The sequence below is a fragment of the Amblyomma mixtum genome, chromosome 6 (genome assembly GCF_055824585.1).
Source record: "Amblyomma mixtum isolate Tamu chromosome 6, ASM5582458v1, whole genome shotgun sequence".
NCBI classification, from domain to species: domain Eukaryota; kingdom Metazoa; phylum Arthropoda; class Arachnida; order Ixodida; family Ixodidae; genus Amblyomma; species Amblyomma mixtum.
The window spans coordinates 17955158-17981610 of NC_143017.1; the positions used below are offsets into that span (position 1 = coordinate 17955158).

At 53.7% G+C, this 26453-nt stretch overlaps 1 protein-coding gene across 5 annotated transcripts in view; it reads right to left on the bottom strand.

Annotated features, from left to right (window-relative positions):
• Window positions 1-26453, bottom strand: part of rhea (Talin_middle and talin-RS domain-containing protein rhea) — a 188081-nt gene that overhangs the window by 134752 nt on the left and 26876 nt on the right. The window contains exon 1 of one of the 5 annotated variants that reach the window (XM_089547601.1): window positions 20951-21094. The exons of the other annotated variants lie outside the window; for them this stretch is intronic. The gene's annotated coding sequence lies outside the window, so the exon portion shown is untranslated. Of the gene's footprint in view, window positions 1-20950; window positions 21095-26453 lie in introns of those variants that run through there. 5 annotated transcript variants of the gene reach the window in all.

Sequence of the window (26453 nt, forward strand, 5' to 3'; positions counted from 1 at the left end):
ATGCGAGCAGTATTGCTTTCGCAATAAAAAAAAAGGTGGTGCCGTAGAGGAGGGCTCCGGAATAATTTCTACCACCTGGGGATCTTAAAGGGGTGGAGACACCAAATTTGTGGTTCGCGCGTTCTTAGTTGCAAACGTTTCTTATGGCTCCAGGAAGCATGATACACACTCAAAGATTCATATATTCACAGTGAATAATTTATTATAGCATTTTTAGGTGAACCATTTTCGGTTTCGGAACGCCGAGTTGTACAGTGACGTCACAGAGGGGGAAGATCAACTGCTTCGCTTGGTCACGTGGGCCCACAAAAGTTGTGACGCACCTACTGCTGCATCGTCTGCTTTCCCACACACGTGCTGACCAGCGCATATGAAAACAAACAACTGCACGTCTAGTCCCAGCAGCTCGGATTCTGACAGATCTGATTCCAACGAGTGAGGATATCGACTTTTTTTTTTTGTTCGCACGCTAATATCGCCTTCGCGGGTTCGCGTGAGGATGCGAAACACTTTGCAAAATGCCAGTAAGCATCGCTGCGCCGCTCTACCCAAGCTGCGCCCACAACCGGTGTCACACTTCGCTGCCGTGCAGCAGTACCTGAGCGCTGCTTGGGATGGTGTGCAAATATCACAATAAAAGACAAGATCGCCTTGTTATCAGAACTGCCAGCTATACTCGAGCAGCGACAAAGCATGTCTGCTTATGTTGGGAGCTTTCGGCAACGGCACCGCTCGCGGGCGCTCCGGGCGACGAGCTCTGCTGCTGCCTGGCTGCCGTGGTCGTCGCTTCGGAAGTCGCCTGCCCTATAATAAAAGGCCTACTTTTCACAAATAGCTGTATAGTGTTAACAGAATCATCTCACAATAAAATAATAGTATGGTCAATCTCCTCGAAGCCTTCGGCAGCGGAGCTAGCGGGCGCCAGGCGAGCCGGACCCCGACGTCGCGCCAGCGGCAGCTGCTAGGCGCGGTTGTGAGAAATTTGCTCATATCACAGTTGTTACCTCTACTAGCAGCTCAGTATTGGTCAGCGATCCTCAAAAATGACACTTTTTTCACATTTCTTGTCCCATGGTTTATTATTTACGTCAAGAACACTCTTTAGCTCGCTTTTATGACGTCGGCAGACGGTATCCACAGGCTGACCTACCGGCCGGCAGACTCGGCGTACTTCACGTCCGCACAAGAAAATACAAAACAGCCATGCTACCAGAAAGGATGCTTTCTAGATTCGAGATACGACAGCATGCATCTGTGCTAAAAGTGGATCTTTCGGCAGCGACACTGCCTGCGGTAACGCCGGCCGACGACCTGCGCGCTGGTCCCAGACTGCCCTAGTCGTCGCTAGGCCTAGCTGCTTTCGCATATCGACTCCGCAGCTGAGGGAGCTTCGGGACTGGCCAGCGCTCAGAAACGTGCTCCGCTCGGTACCCCTTTACTGTGAACTCGTCCCATAATAAAAGATATGCTCGATTTCCACGACGTCTTCAGCAACAGAGCTAGCAGACGGCAGGCGAACCGCACCAGGTAGCAGCAGCACAAAACTGGCTATGGGATGAAATTTGCTTGCATCGCAGTCATCACTTCTACCAGGAACTCGGTATTTGCCAACGATCGACACAAACGATGCATTTTTGATATTCATATATCCCAGGGTTTGCTATGAACGTGAACAAACAATACTATCGCGTTCTTCAGATGCCGGCGTTCGGCACGAAGACTGGCGCAGGCCGCCCGGCTCCAAGGAGTGCGCCCTATGTCATCATGACGCTGCCGCTCTCCGTGCTCGCATTGGCTGCCGCTTCCCGTCGTTGTTGCCGCGAGCGGCCCGCCGTTGACATCTAGCAGGCCGGACGCAGGCAACGAGCTGCAATCGGACGTTGCGACGCTGTTCGCAACGGCGCGCCGCAAACCGAGCGAGTGGCGGTTAGCAGCAAACGCGGCTCGCTGGTGCGTCGACTGCGCTCACGCGGCTGTGCCCCGCTCATCGTACGTCACTGTATTTTGGTATGACGTCACTAAAACTTTATTTTTCTACACCCCTTGTGACGTCATGGTTGATGGCGCTAGCGAATGGGTCTAGGTCGTGAGAGTGAGCATTTAGGTAATCTTTGGAACCGAATTAAAATATTTTTTAAACGTTTGTTGCGTCCAACACCTGGCAGTGACTGCCCTTGCATACATAGGAATCCCATAGCAGGCTTTTTATAGCTTCAAAATTTGGTGTCTCCACCCCTTTAACGTGCACTGACATCGCGCAGCACACGGGCGCGTCCATCGAAACGCGGCCACCGGTTCGAAGCGCTCTTCCTTTGCTCCTTAATCGCGCTGCCGTCGCCTTGGCAAACTTCACTGCAGATTGCCGGACGCGTTGCTGGGATTCCAGGAGTCGCCGTGTGTGGGCGAAGCTCTTGGGCTTTTCTCGCCGAAAAATGTGCTTCAACGTATCTTTCCTATGAAGGCGAGAACCTTATCAAACGCCCGTCGCCTCGCCCACAGAGAAGCGAACAACTCGGCGGCAGCGACAGCAACAAGCACGCTAGGCGGTCGTCGACGAACAGAATCCCCACTAGGCGTGAAAAGCACCTGCGGTAATCTCGAATAACGCAGAAGCAGTTGGGCGCGGCTGCGATCATTCGAGATAAATCTGGTCTGGTTTTGCGTCACGAAGCGATAAGGTCACACGCCAGCGGCTTTAAACATGAGCAAGTTACACGTTAAAAGGCCTCGCGCCATTGCCCCCTCCTCTCTTAATGAAGCATAGGCCAGACGCTTTAAAAAGGACACGACGCGACAGTGTTAAAGTTTAGTTTATGGGGTTTAACGTAAGTATTCGTGGAGTCCCCATTCCACGAGTACCCAAAATTAACATCTAAGGCCTATGGGGCAGAAACGTGGAGGCTAACAAAGAGGGTTCAGATTAAGAACAACACAGCGAGCTATGGAAAGGAAAATGATAGGTGTAACGTTAAGAGATCGGAAGATGGCGGAGTGGGTGAGAGAACAAACGCGGGTTAATGACATCATAGTTGAAATCAAGAGGAAGAAATGGACTTCGGCAGGGCATGTAATTCGAAGGCAAGATAACCGCTGGTCCTTAAAGGGTCCCTGAAAGGGGTGTCTGAGGTTGGCAAACAAATACTTGCATTATGTAGAGCGTAGGCCACTGAACGTTCATGCCGCGTACAATACATCAAAGGCGAGTAGATAATTTACAATACATTTTCAAAAACTACCTCTCCCGAGCCTCGCGGCGACCACCGGCGGTGAACTTCCGCCCGAATCCGTACTCATTACGTCAGTTTGTACTCTTTACGTCACAAGTGCTGGGCTATGATTGGTTCGCGGTGCCAACGTGAAATCACGCATTTAACAAACTAGAAGCTCTAGATACTTCACACTCTTACTCTTTTCGGAAACATTTCGCATTTCAGCAAGCAGAGTTGTCGTTTATATGCATGTTTACGCAGTTATTGTGTGTTCGGTGTCAGAAATTAGTACTGCACTTCCGGTTTACAATGTTTTCGTCTGCTCGTGCCGCTTGTGTCACTCCGCCGGCGCCGCCGTCGAACCGAATCGAGAATCGAGGTGCGATTTGGAGTCACCGCACTACTGATTTCTGTCGCGACCTCCGTCGCATGCGCAATCAAAATGGACCGGCCGTGCTGTGTCGTTGGTTGCAAAGCCAGGGTTCGGCAAGATGTTGCCCTTCGGCACTGTCTGCCGAAAGATGGAAGTGAGCGAGCCGTCGTCAGGATTCAGCGCTCGATTTCTGAACGGCGTGGCCTTAAAAGCTTGGCCGACGCGCTGCACCGATCGTCGCTTGCGAACTGCCGCCCCACTACAAGCAGGGAGACACGGAGCGGTGAGCATCGCTGCGCCGCCCTATCCAAGCTCCGCTCACAACCGGTGTCGCACTTCGCCGCCGTGCAGCAATGCCTGAGCGCTGCTTGGGATCGTCGTTGCGTTTTCCGCGCGCGGCTTGTCGTAGACATCCAGCAGGTTGGACGCAGGCGACGAGCTGCGATCGGTTGTTACGACGTCGTTCACAACGGCGCGCCGCAGCGAATCGCACACACTTTTCGCACATGTGTCCCCGCCTTAAGGCTGAAATCCCATTTCGGCACTCATCCGCAAAAGTCGTTCCTTCAGCTCGGGGTCTATAGTACGAGAGAAGCCGCAGCGACGGTTGCGAGACACAGGTGAACATAGCAGACAGCGGGAAAGCGAGCGAGCGATCGAGCGAAAGAGCGCGTCAACCGGAAGTAAACAAACCGATCTCATCGATGACGTATTTGTGGGCGGAGCATGGTCCCGGCCTCTAATCTTTATTTTTTTATGGTTCGCTCCGGTGTACGAGTTGAGAGGGAAAAGGCTGGTGGTCATTTTTAATAGCCATTATCTCTGGTCCCGCACAAGGTAGATCAAAAATTTTTGCGGTAGGATGATGGATCGTTCAATGTCTATCAATACTTCGACTTCTCTTTGCCTACATGGACACCGTTTCAGGGACCCTTTAAGGGTAACGGAGTGGATTCCACGAGAAAGCAAACGTAGCAGGGGACGGCGAAAGTTAGGTGGGCGGATGAGATTAAGAAGTTTGCGGGGATACAGTGGCGGCAACTGACAAAGGACAAGGTTAATTGGAGAGACATGGGAGAGGCCTTTGCCGTGCAGTGGGTTTAGTCAGGCTGATGATGATGATGATTGATGATGCTAAAAGAACACGGCTTCAATGGTGACGCAATCCAAAAGCTTCAGGAAACCTCGCAGCAAATTATGCGACTCGTTCGCCGCATCTGTAACCGCCACTCGGGCTTGAGGGAAAGCAATACTCTCCGTTTAGTACAAGCCTTTGTGATCAGCCGCATATCTGAACGCCTTTACTACATCTCAAGTCAGCTGAAAAAGAGAAGGTGGAGCCCATAATCAGAAAATGTGTCGAACAGGCAGATGGGCTACTCATGCACACAGCGACTGAGAAAGTGTTAGGCCTCGGTCTTCATAACACCGTAAGTGAGATTACTGAAGCGGTCACCGTCTCGCAAAGCGAACGGCTATCGGCCACACAAACTGGCAGACACATTCTGTCCACAATAGGCACAACGTACGAACGACAAGGCGGTCCAACAACTGACCTTCCCAAACATATACACGACAGCTTCTGGTCTTTTCTCCAATACCTCGGAACATGCGCCCAGATTTCCACGCTGAACGTCATGCAGAGAGCCAAATCGTTAGGCAAACGCTTTCTTAATGATACTTCTGTGGTATACATATGTAGATGCAGTAGATTCCTCGGCTGACAAGATGGTAGCTGTGGTCACCACGGAACATGGTACACTCATAACTGGGGCACCATACGCACTCAGCACGCACATGTTGAAGAAACAGCCATTGCTTTAGCCATTGCAGGATCCTCGGCAGAAACAGTTTTCGGCGACTCAAAATTGGTGATACGTAACTACACGTTGGGAAGAATCTCTCCACAAGCAGCAGGTATTCTGCAAAATTATCAGCCCACACGGCGCATTCGCCTAATATGGACGCCTACTCATGCCTCCCTTGTTGGTAAAGAGGCGGCTCATAACCTAGCTCGAGAACTGTCCCGCCGAGCTGGGTCGTGCAGCCCACCCGCCCTATACTCCGGCAAGGACACGTTGTTTTCTTACAGAGAAATCCTGCAGCACTACAGGCTTATTGCAATACTCAGATTCCCCCCAGCAGATAAAACGCTCTCCAAACAGCAGGCCAAAGCCTGGTGTAAACTTCAAACACCTATCCAAATCCCCATTTGTGCAGCTTCTATTCGGATGGACTCTACTCAGAAAAATGCAGAAATTGAGATAGCAAAGCCGATCTAAATCATATGATCAGGAACTTCCCGCAGTCCCTACCCGCGAGTCAATTCATTACCGACTCTGATCACTGGGAGGCTCAAACCTCAGGCCCGAACTGAGGACACAGATCAAGCTCCCCCAGCTGGCTGAAGACGCCGCCGCTGCCCAAGGGATAGCGGCCGTCGTTTAAGCGGGGGCGGCTTCGGGTCGGTCCTCTGTATCCGCTGGAATTAAAGTTTCACCATCCCCACCACCACCTACAGGGTCCACCTCAAAGCCAGTGCAAAAGCTCTGCACAAAACCTATGGTTCGGACGCCGACGCCATATGGGTGGACGCGACTTGCACTGGCACATCATAGTTGAAATCAAGAGGAAGAAATGGACTTCGGCAGGGCATGTAATTCGAAGGCAAGATAACCGCTGGTCCTTAAGGTAACGCGGCAATTGCAGTCGTTGACCATACACTCTAGCCTATCGCAACTCTCGACCTTCCCGCCACATCCACCCTACAATCTCCGGAAGAGAGGCAATCGCGCTTGACCTCACACACATCAATTCCCGGTACGTCCTTACCGACTCAAAAACTGCATTCCTAAACTTTTCACGAGGGCGAGTCCACGAAACCGCATCCTCAGCTCGCCCCCCAGAAACCCGCCCGGCCGTGCCGAGCTGATCTGGGTGCCTGCCACTCTGGGAGCCCCGGTAACGAAGCCGCCAATGACCACACCCGAGGTCTAATCAACCGAGCGGCGGCGGCGGAATCGGACTCTTCCAGGCAGCCCATCACTACTTCAGCGAACTGATCCAGGCATATCGCTCCAAACGCCAGCTATGCCACCCACTCCCATCAATCCCTTGACAATCCCCAAATATTATGGCGCCGCCTTCAGAAACGCACACTTCCCTCCCCCTATATCCTCTCCCGCATCCACCCGGGAGCATACACCCCCTGCTCTCCCAATGCACCCACCCACACCCAGCCCTTACCGATGCTCTCCTTGAATGCCTGGCGGACTCTCCCCCGCGGGGCTCGGAGCTGACCCCACTGCGCTCGACGTCATGGGACTCCCATGAAATCATGAACGTGTAGTAAAATAAAATAAATAAAATTGGTTTCTGAGGAATGGAAGTGGCGTAGTATCTTTCTCACATATCTCGGCGGACACCTGAACCGCGCCGTAATGGAAGGTGTCAGTGAAAGAAGAAAGAGAGAAAGAGGCGGCGTAGTGGAGGTCGGAATAATTTCGGCCACCTGGGGATCTTTGCACTGACATCGCACAGCACACGGGCGCCTCTTGCGTTTCGCCTCCATCGAAACGCGGCCGCCGCGGTCGGGAGGCGAAACGCCAGTGGGGTCGTCCGGGGAACCAGGGACCTGCGTGTCCCGGAATCCGTAGGTCAAATAAGTTATTCCTCTCTCTCGCAGCGTTCCATCAACCACCAGAAATCCCTGTCCTCGCGACCCTAGACAAGTACGACGTAACACTGGCGGCCACGTGTCCCGGCAAACTGGCGCTCTTATGCGAGGCTAACTTGTTTGGTGTGTCCTATTCGCAAACTTGGCAGGCGCGACTGCTGTCGCTCGTTACTTGCATCCCTTCAAAGTTTACGGCACGGACGCGTACCTACGGCGGCACCATTTCGCAAAGACGCCTCGAGCAAGCCTGCTCTTGGTGATCATGCACATAACGCATGCGCTGCTGCAAGTTCTCGCAGGAGTTTTTCGCTGCCTGCCACTTCCCGACAGCGGGGACATTGCAAGCGTCATAGCTGTGCGAAGAGTGGAGGGCCGGAACACACCCTGAAGGCGTCGGAGGGACATGATACGGCGCGACAAGAGGCAAGATGAATTTCTCCAGCGCCCCGTCTATATAGTGTTTGATCGTGCCAATCAGCTCCTGTCCGCTCCTTGTGTCCTCTAATAAAAAAAAAATGGTGCGGTTTGACTACTGCTGAACCTGGTTGGAGAGGGAAAGCTATGGCGTATCGGGCAACTATACGCGGCTTGGCATCTGTAACGTTGAGTGCGTTCCGACCACTGGATAGGTAGCGCGCTCACCCTGCCACCCTGGCAGGTGGAAGTTAATGGTTGATCGCGAGAGTCGGTGGTGGTGGTGAAAACTTTTAATTGCTGAAATAGAGTTTGGGAGCCACAGAGTGGCCCCGCTACATGGTCGGCGTCCCTAGTCCGGGACACCGCATGACGAGGCCCCGTCTCTCGCCCGCTTCACCAGAGCCCTTTGGGACTCAAGCGAGGAGCAGTTGAGGAGGGCTCTCCCATGCCTCTCTGGAAGGGGTAGGGGAAGGGGGGAGGTGGGGATTTTGAGTACATCTCTCTCTCTCTCACCACCCACATACCTCAAAGCGAGATTCAGGTGTCCAGGGAGCCAGTTATGCGCACTTCCTTTCCTTCAAATCATCATCGGCGTATAAAACGTCAACGCCAACGAAAATGAACGCCGACCGCCTTTGGCTTCCGTGCCACATTACTGCCAAAACGTTGTCAATGCCAACGCATGCAGCGCGCATCTGTCACTACTGCCAGGACTGAGGTGTCCACTGTCCCAGGGGGCCAGTTATCCGCCTTTCCTTTGCTTTCGAAACTCCCACTCCATCGGTTTCGTAGCTTAAAGCGCGACTAAGGTGTCCACGTACTGTCCCAGGGGGCCAGTTATGCGCCTTTGCTTTCGAAGCTGCCTCTCTTCGGTTTCGTAGCTTAAAGTGACCCGCCGCGGTGGCTCAGCGGTTAAGGCGCTCGTCTACCGGGGCGGAGTACCCGGGTTCGAACCCGACCGCGGCGGCCGCGTTTCGGTGGAGGCGAAACGCAATAGGCGCCCGTGTGCTGTGCGATGTCAGTGAAGATCCCCAGGTGGCCGAAATTATTCCGGAGACCTCCACTACGGCACCTCCTTCTCTCTTTCTTCTTTCACTCCTACCTTCCTCCCTTCCCTGTCGGCGCGGTTCAGGTGTCCACCGACATATGCGAGACAGATACTGCGCCATTTCCTTTCCTCAAAAACCAATTTACTTAAAGCGCGACTAAGGTATCCCCTGACCCAGGGGGCCAGCCATGCGCCTTTGTACGTGCTTGGGGCCGCCGCGAAGCGCTTTACGTAGCGTAGTGAAGCTTTCGCTTCAAAAACAGGAGCTGCCTCATCGCTGGATGCGCGAGTGTAATTCGGTTTCGCTTTAGACTTTGCTTTTATATATTTCCCGCCTTTATTCCTCAGCTAATTTATGCCCATTAGTCTGCTCCTGCCGAACATGCAGGCTGCGTAGCACAGCGAAGACAACCACTTCAGTCCACTAATGCAACCTCAGTTTGTGCAATATGTGAAGACTATGACCAAACAGGCGGTTATAATGCTAACTTTCAAGATAACATCACCCTCTTTTATGCATGCTGCCATATTGCATCGGCTAGTGTTGAATTCCTCACATTCATACCAAGCAGATTCAGATCATCCCTGGATTCCCTGGATCAGAAGAGCAACATCAGCTCGGCAAACTACTCGTTCACCTTATTCAAGTCCCCGATTGTGAACTTGTGCTATAGGTATGAACCGTAGGAGCAAACGGGCCCTATAGTTCCGCCTGTCCGATGCCGAATGTAGGTGCGTGGTCACGGAATTCCAAATAATTCGGTGAGGGCGTCTCCGCCCCAGTTTGTGGCCCGCAGCTCAGTTCCGCCAATTTGAACAATGACTCAGCAACTGCGTGTTCCCTTCGATGTAGCATCCCCGACTCCTACGGAGACCACAACGCCAGACACATGTTCCTCGTATACACTGAGGGCTGCTGACGTGATGGCCTTGACTGAAGAAGTGCGTGCCTGCAGGACTAGGAAGGATGTCCGTCACTAGTGCCGTGCATATAAAAGAGAGAGACAACACAACTGAACTGCTTTCCTTTAAGGTGCTCATTTGTGGACCATCCCAAGTTGTCACTTTCTTGAGCTGAGCCGCAAACAGTCCACTGATCGCAAAGTTACCGCGCGAACGTCGACAGCCACCTGAAGGTCGCTGGTTCGTGTCCTTGCATTACGTATTGAACTTTAAGTCCGGTCTCGGCTTCGTCGTGTGCTGTGGTCGTAGCTGGGCCATGTGAAGCGGCGAACTTCTTTCATGTCACGCGGCGCCGGGAAATTCGCAGTGGCAACGGTTTTCTCTGGATCTGGAAGGACGCCGTCTCGGTTGACTACGTGTTCTAAGAACTCATAAGCAAAATGACATTTTTCGGCTTTAAGTGTAAGGCCAGTGAACTTGATAATAAAGCTTGCAGGACCGCCTCGAGGCGACTAAGGTGCTCCATGAAATTTGGGGCGAAGACAATCACGTCGTCCAGGTACACAAAACAAGTTTGCCACTTCAGGTCGGCAAGAACGGTGTCCGTGAGCCTTTGAAAAGTGGCGGGTGCGGAGCAAAGACCGAAAGGTATGATCTGGAACTCGTATAATCCGTCTGGTGGGATGAAAGCCGTCTTCTCGCGGTCCCTCTCGTCGACTTCGGTTTGCCAGAACGCCGACTTCAGGTGCACGGAAGAGAAATATTTGGCGTCGCAGAGGCGATCCAAGGTGTCGTTGATTCTTCGCAGACGATAAACATCTTTTTTCGTGACGTTGTTCAGGCGACGGTAGTCGACGCAAAACCGCAATGTCCCATCTTTTGTCTTTACAAGGACCACAGGGGCTGCCCACGGGCTCCGAGATTGGCAGATGGCGTCGGTATCTAGCATCTCCTGAACTTGTGCCCTGATGGCGGTGCGTTCCTCAGAGGAAACGCGATAGGGTGACTGACGAAGGGGGCGGTCAGTGTCATCTGTTGTAATGCGGTGCTTTACAAGATGTGTGCGTCGGACGCGTGCTGACGACGCAAAGGAGCTACGGTAGCGGTTGAGCAGGGTCCGGAGTTCTTCTTGACCGTGGTGAGGCAGGTCCGGATTGACGTCGTAGTTCAGGTCGCTAGGGGCGTCGAATGCAGTTGTCGGCGTGCTGGTTTAACTATGCGCGCGTAGTTTCTTCGATGACTTCAAGGTACGCAACAGTTGCCCCCATATTGAGGTGCTGGTGTTCATTGCTGATGTTGGTAAGCAAGACATCAACCTTACCATCGGCGAGGAGAACAATTAACTGCTCGGGCAACAGAAATGCCTCTTTCCAGAAGCAAAAACCTGCCTGCTCTCTACGATTCCTTCTGTTGCTCGGAGTGTCATTGTACCGAGGGTCACCGTGACAATAGAACGTGGCGGCACGCTCACGTTCTCGTCAAGAATGTGCACTGCAGCTGCTAGTGGGCCGTGGATTCGGAGGGCATTCTCAGGCGAAAACTTGGACAGACTGCCTGCAGGTCGATGATCGCGCCTTGTTCCATTAGGAAATCCATACCGAGGATGACATCACGGGAACACTGGGGTAGCACGACGAACGTCGCCAGGAATGTTTCCTGAACAGACCTTCACTCTTTCTCCTTCACAGGACGTAAGCGGTCAAGTGCCCTCCGTATTGCATTAGCAATGAGCGAAATAGAGCACGCCGGAAAAAGCGGCGTCGCTTGCCTGAGGCCTCTTCGTTGAATGTGGAGAGGTGGTTAGCGGGAAGTGGAGGGTGACGGCTGGTTCACGTGCTAGCGAAAACGCTCGCGAAACCTGCCGCCGCGGCGCAGCCGCCGCGGCGCAGATGCCCGTCTCGACGGCGAGGTTCGGGCAAGTTGGACTTTCTTCGCGGCGGCAGCACCGCTTCTGAACCAATGACGGCCCGGCGTTGCCGCGTGACCAGTAGAAGACTAGTGCAGAAAAAGGCTGCCGATTGGCGCGGACCGTCTACCCACCCACGTCGTTAACCACTCAGGCGAACGCGTGGCGATTGCTACAGGCAAATACACATCAACATGCAAATTCTTCTTACAGTCAGCCACACTACCACACTCCCTCGGGGAATCCCAACACCCGCCCCTCTTGACACTCCCAACAGTCACCGCAACTCAACCGTGGTAAGCACTGTTGCGCAGCTCGGAAGCCGCCGCTCAAGAGAGGACGGTCACCTCGGCTGCGGAGGCCGCAGCGGCGCAAGGGTTCGCGGCTGTCTGACCTCCAGCCCCTCCCTAAAATCTCTACCTTGGTGCATGTCGTACCGACAAGCTGTCACGCGAACTCTTTAGCGAATTGTTTATGAGTGAAGTCTCAAAGCGGCGACTGTAGTGGGGCCAATAATGCTTATATACTAAGCTCTTTGATGTTAGCTAGACTTTTCAGGAACTCCAACGTCGCCTTCAGCCACCACCCGTACTGGCGCATTTTGACGAAAACGCCGACACAGAGGTGCGCACCGATGCGAGCAATGTTCGTTTGGGCGCTATTCTGGTTTAGGTGCAGAAGGGCAACAACGTGTGATCGCCTACGCAAGTCGGGCTTTGTCCAAGACGGAGGCCAAATACTCTGCCACCGAAAGAGTGCATCGCCATCGTACGGACAATTTTGAAGTTTCGTCCGTACCTCTACGGGAGACCTTTCAAAGTCGTCACCGACAACCACGCGCTTTGTTGGCTAGCCAGCCTCCAGGATCCCTCAGCGCGCCTCGCAAGATGCAGCCTACGCCTTCAGGAATATGGTATTACTGTGACGTACAAGTCTGGCCGTAAACATTTGGCGCCGACAGCCTTTCCTGACTGCCACCGGCGCTAAAGACGGCAACGAAGATTTCGGACGAAGAAGTGTGCGGCTCGAGCACTCTCCTCGGCCGTTCTAGCTGACCGCTACGGTGCTTACGTCTTCGGGCTTCGTTCTTGACCCGCCCGCAAGGCTATACTTACTTACATGACAATATGTCGTCGGTTGGAATCCTTGTCGCGAGTTGGCCTCCAACTTGACCAGCACCTCATAGCACCACGTGCAACGAGAAATCGTATGACGTCACCCAGAACGCTGTACGACGAAAGGTTGAGCCAAAAATCTCAAACGAAAGTTGGGGCCGCCGCGGTGGCTCGGTGGTTACGGCGCTCGGCTGCTGACCCGAAAGACGTCGGTTCGATCCCGGCTGCGACGGTCAAATTTCTATGGAGGCGAAATTCTGGAGGCCCGTGTGCTGTGCGATGTCAGTTGCACGTTAAAATACCCCAGGTGGTCGAAATTTCCGGAGCCCTTCACTACGGCGTCCCTCATAGTCAGAGTTGCTTTGGGACCCCGAATCCCCCTTGGTTCGATTCCCCATATCTTCACGAGATTTTTTTTTATTTGGAGATTCTCGTGTTTCGTGTTACAACGTCAATGGCCAACAACGTCAACACTGGCTTTTCTGCGTCACAAGCTCCTTAAAGGGCCACTGACCAGGGTCCGGACATTTTTGAAAAACAAGCCCACTGCATAGATGAGGCATCGAAGATAACCTCTGCAAAATACTAGAGCCATGCGCGCCCCGAAAAGCTGCGAAAATTCAAATCAAAGCCCGTTCGTTCTTTCCTTCCTTCAAAAACGGGCCCGGCCCACTACTCTGCACCCCGCTGACGTCAGGGGGGGCTACTTTCGCTAAAGGCACTCCATTGGTGCATCGTTCTGACTGACGGGAGAAGGTTGGGCGTAGCCTTGGCGTCGCGTCGTCTGCACAACGCTTTCCGCAGCGCCTTCTGTTCTGGCTCATGCCTACAAACCCGCATGAAGGAACAAAAAAAAAACTGCGGAGGGAGCGTGCGGCGACAGCCTTGAACCCTAGCCATAAAAAGTAAAAAAACAGTAAAACTGAGGGAGTTGGCTCGCCCCCCCCCCTCCCCCTCCCCCCCCCCCCCCCCCCCCGCCGTGATCCCGTCACGAGACGCTCTGCGTGCGCGCTCCCTTCTCAGTTTCTTTTCTTCTATGCGAGCCCCCCAAAACAAGGTTTTAATTAGTAGTGCAGCAGAGCCTTTCCCTCGCTCGCCCACTTTACCGCTCCGCACACATACCGCTTATCTTTCGTGCATCTTGCGTACGCCTTGACTCCAATGAATGACATATGCTTTGGAGCGGAGAAAAGACACAAACACACAGAACACAAACACGCATGGAGAAAAGCAAACGGGCGGTTGCCGGGTCCGCGCTTCGCCGTGTGTTTCGAACACAACCGACTTCCGCCCCTCCGCTCGTGAAACGGTGGGGAGGCCTAAAAGAAAATGAAAAGGTGGCTCGTTAACTGGGAATGACAAACAGATGTATGAAAGGATGCGCTCGCTAACAAGTCTAGGTGGTCGAGCCGATCGCGCCTCTCGATCGTTCAGTGTGCGGAGAAAATGCAAAAACCAAGAAAAGAATTCTATTGAAGGCGGGGCCATGACGTCACCCTGTGACGCACTCCACAGACACCACGCCTCCGGCTTACACCGGAGAAGGAAGGGGTGATTTTGCCTTGCCGAGCCTACTCGACGAGGAGCGGGAGAGAAAAATTTCGAGGAGGGAGTGGAAGGAGAGGAGGCTCGCTGAAAGAGAGGTAGAGAGTGTCTGCTGAGCTGGGGTGGTCCGTGGCCCTTTAACGCCATCGCGTTAGAAGCACCTGGTATAGTGGCTGTTACGCTCGACTCCTTCCGCTAAAGCGCCGAAGCATCGGGACGGCTCCGTGGTGCTGTTGCTACTATGTGTTAAAGACGGGAAGCGCCAGACAACAAAGAATCTCCGGACATCTGGAAACTGTCAATAGACAGGACTTCGGAGAGTCGTCGGCGTGGCGGCCCCGGCACCCCGAAAGCAGGGAGCGGCGTCAACAAGGGGACCCCCTGGTGGTTTATGGGGGGACATCCGCTGCACGGGAACGGTCTTCGGCTCAACCCCCATTAGCGGTGCCAAACCCAAACGAAACGCAACGGCATGGTGTGTCGGCGGCTGTTATGTGTTGTTTGTGGCCAGCGCGGGTGCTGGCGTGCTCGCGCTTCGGTAACGGCTTCCGGTCTTCCTGGAACCTTTCGGCGCAAGTGCGACGCCGGCCCTCCGTCCCCGCGGCTCGCTGTGAAGTGCAGGTGTCAGACTCGTGTTTCGGCTGACGAATGGCTCGAACTTAACGGCTTGTCATCGTGGCTGCGAGGGATCGGCCGGACAGCATCTTCGAAGAAGTGGCGAGGGTGAACTGGGGGACGTCCTTGTGGGCGGACCACTACGAATGGACAAGTGACCCAGTTCACAGTGATTGGACACATTTTTGATTAACCAAATTTCCCAACTAGGGACCTGGGGACAGGACGCCCTATTTAAGCCACTGTTCGGCATGGAAAGGGGCTCTTTTCTTCAACCTTGTAACCTTGTCTACCTACTTTCCTTCTTGTCTCACCTTTATTCATGTAATAAACCTTTATATTTTACCTGTTACCTTGTCTGGGAAGTTCGTTCTATGTGCCGGCAGTCTGAGGGAAATTATGGTAGGGAACACAACTGCGGCTAATCATCACTGCACACACTGAGCGAGTACATGGACTGCTTCTCGGCAAGTTCGCGGCGGCTTCCCGCGCTGTCCACTTCCGAATAATGCCACTGTCCAGCAGCCTTTACGTATTCGGGTACAGAGCTCTTCGATATTAGACACCTTTAGCATACCGTATTACCGGTACCGGACTACCGGGCGCGCTGCCAATACTCATGCGCAAATCTTGACGACGCCAGGTACCCGGCCGCTGCGCGTGCGCCTGCAGCATCGGGACGAATCAGCGCGTGCTCACCGGCGGTGGGCGGGCTCCCAGTATTCCGGTACCGGGTAACACGGTGCACCGTATGCTGAAGGTGTCTATAACCACTTGCGAAATTTCCCACAGGGTCCAGGCATCAAAAAACGGCGGTCCGAGTGGGGCGAAATTCAGGTGTTTACGCAACGCCAGTGGTCAATAAATAAGCTGTGTACGAAAACTTCTAGCCCGTTAATAAACGCACAACTGCCTGACAACAGAGTCACTGAAACAGGTGCAGTAACAAAAACTCATAGATATAACAGACCGAGAGAAAAGTTGAGAGGTAAACGAAGCAAAAAAGAAACGCTTTTGAGAAAATAATGTCGGCTTCCAGATGGCGCCGCCATACATAAGCACCCGAAAGGTGGCCACTGTGTGCAGACACTATTTGACGCGGAGTTCCCCATCTGGCTCCCAAGAAGGTTCAGCTCCGAAGGGGACTCCTGAAAAGAGCACCCCCCCCCCCCCCCCCCCAAAGCAGACACCCTCCTCAATGCGCACGAGGACCAACAGAATACCGGTCAGCAAGCCAACCGGCACCACCCAGAGGCTTGGAACACAATTGGGACAACCGGCCTCCAAATCAAAGGTGAGCCGGTCAGTCAGTCGTCGGCTTGTTTGTACCAAACACTCATTCTACACAAATCGCCCAACTCAAGGCCGAAATACCACGCCTTAAAACACAACGACTTCAGCACACCACCCAGCCCTCACCAGTTCCGCGCTTGCACCAGCACCGGATGCCCCTTAGCACTATCAAGATTACAAAGTGGCAAACCTACAAAGGCGCAGCTGCCCTTCCTGCTCTATTACTGATATCACAGCATGGACACAGGCCCTCTGTGACACCCATCAGTCGCAGTTATGAAGAGGTCTTCGCCCTCTTCACGGCTGCTCGCGCCTGCAGCCGCTCCAGTGCCCCAGGCGCCGGCAAACCACTAACGCAATGCTACGCAACCTTTCCAATGACTCCCTTCAAGCCCTTACCCAATAGATCAACGATGAACTGTGAACCCAAGGCACAAAACCCCCTCAATGGAAACATGCGGAAGTGACACTTATCCCCAAACCCACCAAACCACCCTCCATCAAGGCCAATACCGCTCACCGCCTGCTTAGGCCAGCTATATGAACAAATCATCCATACACGCCTGCAAAACTATATTGAAGGTCACAATCTCTTTCCCCCTTTTATGCCCGGTTTTCGACCAGGTCTCTCCGCGCAAGACGCCTTTCTTCTCCTCCAACACAAAGTCCTCACTGCGATACCCCTCCGCGAAGACATTCTTCTAACAATTGTAGCCCGCTACAATATTATGGGCGTCTTTGAAAACATCTCCCACTCTGTTATCCTTAGAAGGTCCCAATCTGATACACTGAGGCTCAACCAGATCGTCTCCCTTTGCAATACCTGACAAGGGCACTCCACAAGGTGCAGTCTTATCACCAGTGCTATTAAATATAGCCACGGCCCTTCTCGCCCAAAAGCTCTCCACACTCCGACATCCGATATACCATCTATGCGGATGATATTACCATCTGGTCAAACCGAGGATTCATCGCCGCCAAAGAACAAGCCCTACAAACAGGCATCGCTATGGTCAAGCATTTTGTTTAGGCTAGCTGTATGCAATATGCACCGGGCAAATCGGAAACCATCCGTATTGACGGTCCCTGATATCCCCCGGCCCAATCATGCTCCAAATTCATAACTACCCTAGGAAAAATCACTCATCCGAGTGCTTAGCCTTGTGTCCAGCATGATCCAGCATGTCCAGCAGCAGTCGAGGACTGAGAACCCCACCCACAATCCGCTCCGCGGTCTCCTTTTACACAATAACTGCTTATGCTCTTTCTCCCATCTGGTATGGTCTAAGGGCTCTGCTCATGTTTACGCCGCATTTTGCAGTACAAAAAGCACAGGAAAAGACCGCCGCTCGCGTCTAATCGACCTGAGGTGGATTCACGTGACGAATCATAGGCCCGCAGACCAGACGTCGGGTGGCATCCCACTTCCGTTCTGCTCGCACCTGGCCCACCGTGTTGGCGAACACTGCGAACGACGGCGGACATGCCTAATCCGCTTATCGGCACCTGCAAAGGTGAAAGTCGGAGCAGGCGGCGTTCCTCCGTGCCCGGGCCTGGTGCGGACCTAACGAGGCGGAAGTGGGACGTCACGTGGATCCATCTTTATCGCCGCCTTCCCGCTGAAGCTGCGCGTTGTACAACGAAACGTCACGCGAATCCCTTCTGCACACGGTGCTCCTCGCAGGAAGGTGTCGTAGAAATCTGTGCACCATTCGTGAATGAACGCTTGCAGCTCCTGCGACCACTACTGGCTCCGGCGCTTCATGACTCATAGGCTGGTTGCATTCCTATACGCTGCTGACCTTGTGTCCTAAATATTACAGGCGACCCAGCTAACTTAGCCAAAGTCCGAACATAAATACCAGGACACAACAGGTGAACGGAACTTCAACCATGCCCAAGTAATAATCGCTGTCTCCGGAATCTCCAAGGGATCCAGAGGGATTTGGTGATAGGCCTTCGACCATGTAACAGGCGAAGGCGGTCTAGTTGGTGGTTGACAATGGAGCGCATATTGCAAACGCGCAAAACGACGAGGGACGAAGAGAGGAAAGCACAAGAAAAACAGACAAGACAGGTGCATTGCACTAAGGCTTGTGCAGCCATGTATTATGTCGAATCGGGTGGCAGTCCGTGGCCTCGTTTAAATCAAGACCGGTATAATGAACCTCAGTTCCCGGTATCCACCACATACGGAGCGGCGATAGTCAAGGAGTGGATAAAGCCGAGTTGGAGCTTTATAGTTCCCTAGCCCCCTTTTGGCGTACATGGTTTCCCAGAAAATGCCCTTTTGTTTTATGCTGTGGGAATTCTGGCTTTCCGCCGTTGCCTTTGCGCGGCTGTGCCGGCTTCCTGCGTTGTTTCTCCTCTTTCCCTTGCTCCCGCCTCAGGCGGTGGAGAGGCGGCTGGGTGACTAATCACTGTCATTTAGCCACAGCTCCGCCCCGGCTCCCCAAGGGCCTTTGCCATTGGCGCCTTTTGGCGGGATTTTCGAGACCCGTTTGACCGGCCGCGCACCGCGCGACCGTCCAAGCGGGGCCCAGAGAGAGAGATCCCTCCGAGACAGCGTAAGGTGCGTACGTTACTGTTTGTCCGTGCCGGCCTTTGCCGTTCGGACCAGTGCTTACTCGAGCTCGCCCGCACGTGTCCTCTGACCTGCAGCGGCTCGAGCCTGTCCAGCGGGGTCCAGCGACCTCTGACAGGCGTACCTTGCGTTGAATGCCCACTCTCTCTCGCAACCGGCCCAACGGTCGACACGAGAGAGAGATCACAGCACTGCCGCGGGGACATTCTCCTGCAGCGGCGTGCTAGCGGTGCGCATTACTCGAGTCGCTTCGTGCGCGCAGCGGAGCCTTGCTCCTCGCGCCCCCGGGACGGGGTGACTATTGAGTGTGTGTGTGTGTGTATCAGCTGGAGGACGATGTGAATAAACGTCTCCTTCGTGAACTTGGAGGCCTATTTCTTTGCGGCGAATCGCTCTCCTCCCAGCGGAGGTTGAGTGTGCTGCAGCGGTGTCCCAGTGTGTGTGTGGTGACGGCTGATCGGGGCCCTTGGCTCGTGCGAAGCTCGAACCCGCGGTGGGTGGTGGCCTGTGTCCACTTAGAAACCCACAATGCTTAAAGTAAATGGACAACTCAATTCGTTCTCTCGTTGAGGAGCGGCCAAGGTTACCGTATCGAGGCTTTTTCCGGTCTTCAAGATGATGATGATGAATTTTTATGGAGCAAGGGCACCTGCGGCCAAAGAGCGCCATGGTGCTGCGTTGCTTTGTTTGCTCAAGGTGGGGTCAAAGACCCGTTTGCCAAGCATTTCACCCTGAATAATCCGAGCACCAGGCCAGGGAAAGCTTGTACTCATTGTATCACCGGTGGGTACCCGGTGGCACTGGGGATCGAACCTCGCACCTCCCGCATGCGAGGCGGATGCTCAAACGACTAGGCCACCGCTGCGGGTTTTCCGGTCTTCAAAAACATGACCTCTTCCGAGATAATATTGCAACCAGAGGACGCAAACGTTGGCAAGCTGCACACATCGTGCTCCTCCGGTAAGGCACTGAATGTCTTTATACACACGAGCCACACAGCCTTCTGTCGCAAATCCGAACAGCATTCAGCCCAGAGACGTTTGCCCTTGACCTCATCAAAACGCAAAACGGGCCGAGTCTCGCGCTCTGAAAAGGGCAATTCTGGTGGGTTCCAACGCCGCAGCGGTTTTCGTTCTCTGAATGCCCTTCCGTAAGGACGAGCCACTTGCTCTTCTTTTTGCACCTCTCGGGAACAAATTTGCATGACATAGGAAAACGCTCGCGAGAGGAACACACATCGTGTTTGTATGCTGCGGTAACTTGTTCCTAAAAGAATGCATCACCCAGCAACAAGTACCGGAATGTCACACCTTCCGCCGATCACGCTTAGCGCTTCCACTCAGTGCACGCAGCGCCTTGTGCGGCAACCTTCGCTGTCACCACCGGCTGGGTGTACTAGAATAGCAACCTTATCAGAGTGGGTCGCGACTGTACCGGCATCACCGCCTGTGTGACGGGGTGTACCGGCATCAAACAAAAGGAGCGGAGGTTTCAAAAAAGAAACAGTAAGCGGCGTAGCGTAAGCGCAGTCTTCCTTTCGTATACTGTGTGTGCCTAAAAAAAAAAGCGATATCGCCAGGAAAACACCGACTACAGAGCTTCCCCCAGACCGCCGCTCAACTGGTTCGCCAGAGGCGCGTTCATCGGCGGGTCCGCACCCAGCAGAATGAGGCTCCGACGTGAGCACGCGCTTCTTTGTCGGATGTTCCAAGAAAAGGAAGGCGACGGCATCCCACACGGCAGCGGATTCACTCTGCGTCACAGTCGCACGGCGGGAACACCGAGGAGACCCATCGTGTGGAGAGGCAATGCCGACGCTGTCCCAACCTAGGTGCACATTTAGGTAGCCATGCATTGCCGATGACGGCATTCAGCTGAACTGGGGCCCCACCGGCCCGAAGATGCACCGGTCAGACAACTGCCGTTCGGGGACGGGGCCACATTCTGCAGATCCGACCGTCCATGGACGTCTCCCAAATGCGGCACAATCCGCGGTCGCAACACGCCGTGCCCTTGGCACTCAACAGCTGCGTCCTATGCGAACGAAGCAAAGGCGGAGGACTTTGAAAAATTAAGTTCGAGCAAAGCACGGACGCAGTAGCGACCTCACTCCTCGGCGGACACCTCAACCGCGCCGTAGTGCTGGGTTCCGGGTTAATTCCAACCGATCTTTAGCGTGCACTAGCATCGCACAGCACACGGCCGCCTCTTCCTCGTGTTGAGCAGTGCTCCGACCACCACGGCCGGTGGAGGCCTGGACACTTACCGGGCCTGCGGCGATCGAACCTCTCGGAGTCCGACGAGGGGGCGCACCTGATTGGAGGTCGACCGGAGTTAGAAACACCACCTCGGCCCCGGCCAAAGTGCACCGCGCACAGCCAATGGCACACATGGCGCGTGGAGCGCGCGTCGCTCGCGCGCCCCGGACGCCGACTGGCGAAACCGGGCGTCAGCCGCGCCACTGGCGGCGCCCGACCCCGCCCACGCCGTCGGGAGCGCCGCCCGCGCCATCGATCCGGCCGCCGAACCGCGCCCCGAGGCGGGGTCGCCATCCCGGCGCCCTCGGCCGCCAGACCGCCGGGCGGACTTTGTGACCAGCCGTACGGAGGGAATCGTGCCCTTTGAGAAACCCACGCTTTTTTCCAAGCCACCCTACAAGTGTAATCAATAAATCCGGCCCTACGGAGGAGATGGTGAACATGAAACAAAACACGGTGCTGTTTCTCAGGGTGACCTCCACTACGGCACTTTCTTTCACCCCCCCCCCCCCCCTTATCCCTTTCGTCACGGAGCGCGGTTCGAGTGTCCACCGAGATATGCGAGAAACTTATTGCGCAATTTCCTTTCCTGAAAACCAATTTTCAATTTTTTTGTTTCTCACTACCCAATGGGTACTGGAACTCTCCTGGACATCCAGTGGACGTCCCAAACGTCCAAGGGAGTTTCAGTGCCCACTGGGTAGCGCGATTCGGCCGATTCACACGACGGTCCGTTCGCCCGCGGCCCGCGCATCACGTGCTCATGCGTCACCACATTGAGAGGCGCGCTGTCGGCCCGCGGACTGGTCAAGCAAGGAAGCTCAGGTGCCTCTCCCTTCGCGGGAATTAGCGGCGAAGATGCGTGCATTAGCTCTGGCAACTGGGCTTGCAAGACGGCTCAGGCCATTGAGGAATCGGACAAAGGGCCGCACCCGCTCCGCAGATCTTCCTCTGCAGTTGAATTAAAGTTTTTCTTTCATTCAATCGCACAGCCATGGCTCAGGAGGAAAAAACAGTTCAACCAGCGTTGCCAAACACTTTAAAATAATCTGGCAACTGTTGTTCATCCAGCGCGTCGTCTGCACTTTTGGTCCGTCGCGTCCGCTTGACGTCACCGGATCGCAGGCGTTTTTAGAGGCGTATGAACACGTGATGCGCGGGCCGCGGGCGAACGGACCGTAGTGTGAATCGGCACACTAAGTACGCGCTGACTGGTCCCGACGTGGCAGGCGTGCATGCAGACGACGGGCAGGTGGCGCCACCTGGCGCCCTCGGGGCGTCTGCGCACGCGCAGTAGCGCCTCACGGAAGCGGATCGCGCTAATCACCAGGAAGTGTATGCGCTTCATGGTGCTTCACTATGTAGCATACAACTTAAAAAAAAAACTGCAGTTGCTAACACTGGACCGAGGTCCGCGATGTCTTGTATTACTCCGCCGGCCAATCGCAACTGTAAACAAAATCAGCTTTTTAATGTTTGACTATATCAGACAATCCATGTATCAGAATCCTAGAGCTCATTTTTTTTTGTTGTGATAAAACTTCTTGTTTACGTAACAAGAAATGTTTAAGCAGCGGACTACTTTTTCGTCGTGGAGGAATTTTGTGCGCGGAGGCTGAATGTGGGCGGAGCTTCACGCAGACTTAAGTTGTATCCGACTAGCCCGCCGGCCGAAACTACAGTACCGAAACGTTCTCAGATCCCTTCCCTTACGGCGCGGTTTAGTGTGTTGTCCACCGATATGTGTGAGAAGGTTACTGCGTCCTTTAATCAGAACCAAACTGCCAAGAATGTTCCAGTCCCAAGGCGAATCTCTCTCTACCAACATCGCTGTGTAGGGTTTTCTGGCAGCTCCCTTCCCGCGGCCCAGCCAGAAAAGATGTGCGGGGATGACGACCTCGCTCCCGGCGGAGGAGCGCCCTCGCTAGACGCGTTCGCCTCTGCGGCAAACCCTCGGCCCAACGCAATGCCCCGCCACCCCTTGTGTGGTGCTTGCCCTACCCTCTTCTATATGTCAAGGGAGTGCATACAAGTGACAAACCACGTCACAGAAGCAGTGGGAGGCCGCCCCGGCCAGCGAAGTGCCGGACAAGCGTAGCCCGGCTACGTGCATCAGCGCGAACCAGTGGCGTCCTGGATGCCAGCCTCACAACCTTTCCGTCTTTTGGAAAAACAAAAAAAAAAATTCAGCAAAAAAAAATGCCGATAGTCGGATACATCCGCAGTGAAGCTCCGCCCACATTCAGCCTCCGCGCACACAATTCCTACGCGACAAAAAAGAAATCCGCTGCTTAAAGTTTCTTGTTACCAAACAAAAAGCTCACAAGAAAAAATTATGAGCTCTAGAATTTTGATACGTGGATTGTCTGATATAGTCAAACATTGAAAAGCTGATTTCGCTTACCGTTCCGATTGTCCAGCAGAGTAATACAGAACGCCGCGGACCGCGGCCCAGTGTTAGCAACTGCTGTTTTGTTTTTTGTTTTGTTTTTTTTAAGTTGTATCATACTACAGCAGTTTGGTTCCCACTTCGGTTCCGGTGCTCAGATCCCGTGTTCACGTATAGCAGTTGCTCGGGTAGCTGAAAGGATTAATGCCCATATTGTATGAAGAATTGGTCATTCTTTCCATTCACAGATCCCTGGGATGAGTCTTCCTGCCACTCCTGGCACAGTGGTGGTGCAGCGGTCAAGCGATGCGCCACGGCCCTTCCACTGGCAGGTGCTGTCATTGGTGGCACACTGGTAGCGACACAGGCTGCTCTACCCGAGCAGCTTCTCACGATTAATGGAGCGGCCGATTATACAGGGTATCCCAGCTAACTTGAGCCAAGGGTTAGAGACAGGCGAGTGAAATCAGTTGCATAATCGTGACAGCCATCTTGCGCACTACAGGCAATTTTTTGTTTGGCGATTTATTATTAGTTAAGTTTATTCTCTAAATTACCTATGGGTCAGAAACGTGGACGCTAACACGGAGGGTTCAGCTTAAGTTCCGGACAACGCACTGAGCTATGGAAAGAAAAATGATAGGTGTAACGTTAAGAGATCGGAAGCGGGCGGAGTGGGTGAGGGAACAAACGCGCGTTAACGATATCCTAGTTGAAATCAAGAAGAAGAAATGGGCTTGGGCAGGGCATGTAATGCGAAGGCAAGATAACAGCTGGTCCTCAAGGGTAACGGAGTGGATTCCAAGAGAAGGCAAGCGCAGCAGGGGGCGGCAGAAAGTTAGGTGGGCGGATGAGGTTAAGAAGTTCGCAGGAGTACGGTGGTCACAACTGGCAAAAGGACAGGGTTAATTGGAGAGACATGGAAGAGGCCTTTGCCCTGCAGTGGGCGTAGTCAAGCTGATGATTACCTAAATTAATAAATATTGTCTTTAAACAACAAATTGGATTTGCAAAGTTGTAGAGCACCTTCAAAAACCCTCTTTCATGCATTTACGATAAGGAGACTTTCAGGCGTCGTTTTTTTCCCAGCTAGACCGGGAAACCCAAAAAAAAAAGAAACCACGAGACTAACGCATTCGAGCGCCACGATCGTGCTGCTCTCAAGTGTGGTTTGAGCAAACGAAATCAGTTGCAGCCTTGACTCGACGGTCCAGCTGGCACGCGTGACGGTGCAAGCTGCAGTGAGTGCGCCGCGCTCTGCAGCCGCGACGCAGACTACGAAGCTTGAAGGACAGAAATGGAAGGAGGCAGTTATAAAAACAGATAGTGGCAGTTTATGGGTTGGCTGCGCGCCGTTGGTAGCCGTGGCCCGCGGTTGTCCTGAACCCATTTCATTTCGGTTTGCTACCAGTTACAAGAAGTGCTCGAACAAGTCGCCTTGCGCCACGATACAGCTCTGGCATCTTGTTTCCACATGATGCCGTTGCATTTCTTGCCATCGCCTCAGGCTAGCAGACTCCCCTTTTTATCTTTCAGGTCTTGCAATGTGGAAGTCGGTGCGCTGTACACCCACAACAGATAGTCCAAAAGCGTCACATCGGGTGGCCAATTCACGGGACCTAGTGTCCATTTCTGCGGAGTCGAGCCAGGTCTGAGCCGTTGTCGGCGAAGTGAGCGAAAAATCACAGGTATGGCTTTGCCATGTGGGCCCCAGAGAGCAACCTAGGAGGCAGGTGGGCCACCTATAGGTCGCGTGACCAACATGCTCACTGGATAGTGAGCCAACTGCCCACAGTGACAACTGAATTAATGACTGTTCGCTCGGCAAGAGCGCACAATTGCATTCCTCCAATTAACGCGGTCACCATGGCCGGGATAGAGGTTAGAAAAAATTATTCAAATAATGCATGAAACTAGTGCGTAAACTATAGTGCTTCGGTCGACTAACATAATGATATATTGTTCTAAACCCGGCGCTTAAATAACTCTCTAGCACTGACGTGCATCGCACGATAAATTTTCGCTTTGCGCAGGTGTACCTCGAACAAAAATGGGAGGGAACACATACGTTCCGCCTTGAGGGTATGACGTGATAGCATATGTGCAGAAGGTCATTCTCTACATTCAAGATCTCTGGGAGTCCCCATACCGCTCTTGGCTCAGTGGATGCCCTGCGATGGCAGATACTTCCAGCGGTAGGCCATGTGCGGCCCAAGTTGCTCTTCCCGAGCGAACAATCATTAGTTTAATTGCCACGGTGGGCAGGTTGCGGTACAGCCGCAAGGTCATGTGACCTCCTAGGTTGCTCTCTGAGGATCACCTGCCAGAGCCATGCTCGTGATTTTTCGCTCGCTTCGCCGGCACCGACACTGGATTATCTGGAGAACGGGCCGGCCTTTAACGTTTTCGCGTTAAAAGTGTACAGCTTTGAGCCCATAAAAGGAAGCTTGTGTCACTGTCAGCATTATTGAAACAGGAAAAAATTCCTCCCCGCAGGAGCCACAACATGTAGTGGATGCTGTTGGTACTGAGCTCTGATGAGTTCAATGAATACGTTACTGATTAGGCGCTGGAGTGAAACTGTATCATCTCTCGATGGGTATATACGTCGACCGCAGTCACAGGGATGCCTACAATATACCAACATGTAAGGAAAATATGGGATTTACCTCCCCGAAGGAACACATCGGCTATGAGAGATGCCGTAGTGCATGCATGAATTTGGACCAGCTCAGGGGGTCTAAATTCTTCAACGTGCACTGACACTGAACAGTACACGGGTGCCTTGCTTTCGCCTCCATCGAAACGTGTCCGCAGCGGCCGGCCGAGATTAAAGGACCTCTGAAAGGGCTCCCATAAAGTTTCGATATGCCTAGGGTGTCATACGACGCCCCTTCACTAATATCCTCCAGCAAGAATTTTCTTAATGCGTTTTGTGGAAGCTAAGTTATCTCCCGTCAAAATTTTGATTTACGCGTCTTCGCGCCTTTCTCCTCTAGTCACTTTTTGCAAGCTGACATGTCGGCGCTTCCGCCGGCCCCACCCACACGGAGGAGGGGGGGGGGGGGGGGGGAGCTTGCGGCCGCGGCCATGGGAGCTGCGTGACGTCAGAAAGAGGCGGC